We start from the raw sequence: 1,612 nt of genomic DNA on the forward strand, positions 1-1,612 counted from the left end.
TTTCCGTTAGGTGTTATTCGCTTCGTAGGTTCGCCATTGCCTGCTTTTCGGAAAACATTTTTCCTTCAATTAATATTTTCTGTCCACATGTGACTTAATCTCCAGAGCGGGCAATAGTTGTATAAATACTTGCTATAAATGAAAGAAACTATTAATGGTGAAAAACCAACGAACGACAGTAAATCAACAAACGTGGGCAACAGAATCCATCCATTTTTTTGCGATCAACTAGCAAGATAACTTCAATACCTTACTCATGTATATATCTCCCCGACTTTAATGTGCACTTGCATAAGCTCTCTAACGTATGTACCCAGCAAGAAGAGTGGTGGTCAGGTTACCCTGCACATAACCGCCACGCGTGGTCGTTAAACTGTCACTAGCCCCGCCCCTTTACAATCCCTTTGTTAAAAGCGTTTGGAAAATTGTGCCAAATTTTTTGTGTACGTGTGATTTTTTATCCCTTTCATACATATGGATTCGTTTGCCAGTGCCAGTTTCATATAAACATAGCGACGAACAAAATAACTTTTAGGCCAGCGGCGACAGCACAGCGCGATAACCCAGCGGCTAGCAATGTGGGCTTCCGATCCGAAATCCTTGGTTCGAATCACAAAAAAAATTTTTTTTTTTATACATTTATTTCATTTTGTTTTATGATATGTTTATGAGCAGATTTTTTTCATGGTAGAAATACACTCGGTGTTTTGCCATTGCCTGCTGATGGGCGACCGCTATTAAAAAATGTTTTTATTAATTTTGCTTTCACCGAGATTCGAACTGACGTTTTCTCTGTGAATTCTGAATAGCAGTCACGCACCAACCCACTCGGCTACGGCGTTTGTTTACTTTGACTGATTTAAAAATGAGGAAAAATATATGAATGAAATTTGCTTACTGCTTACATATTTGCCAAAGGTTGACAATTTGATTCTCGGCCTACTTTGATATCAAAAAGAGAGAAAAGATATCTTTTTGACTTATTGCTTTGACAGCCACTTGCCGTTTTTTTTGTTTTTTTTTCTATTGATGCAAAAATGAGAAAAAATATATGAATGAAGTTTGCTTACTGCTTACACCTTTTCCAAAGGGGACGGAGCATAAAAAAAAAAGTCGATTTCCAAAGAAATACGAGTGCATATGTGTTTGTAACATATAAAAAAGTGTAATTGTGTTAGAGCTTCGGTCACGCAGGTTTTGCTGGGGTATACACATATATATTAGGATGGGCTAATTTGTATGGAACAATTTTTCTTGACATTGTTCCTAGCAGATTCATATTTCAACTGAAATCCTAAGAATGCAAAGTTTATTAGAGCATAACTCTAAAGTCAATGTCGAGTCCAACAAAATCTTAAAATAAATTCTTTATTCACTAGTATACAAAGAACGTGGTAAATGGCACCCAAGAAAGGTCAATTGTACAAGCGCTTACAAATTGCATTGCACAATGTGTCTACCATGCATTTCCACTACCCTGTTTTACTCTTCGGTGATTTCAATGTCTGGAGCCCCCTTTGGAGTTCATCCGGCTGTAATGCATGTTATAGCTCATGGAGCTAGGAACTAAAAAGAAGCCGCCATCTCCTGGGTTCTTGGACACAAGGGAATT

Source organism: Anastrepha obliqua, chromosome 1 (assembly GCF_027943255.1).
Source record: "Anastrepha obliqua isolate idAnaObli1 chromosome 1, idAnaObli1_1.0, whole genome shotgun sequence".
NCBI lineage: Eukaryota > Metazoa > Arthropoda > Insecta > Diptera > Tephritidae > Anastrepha > Anastrepha obliqua.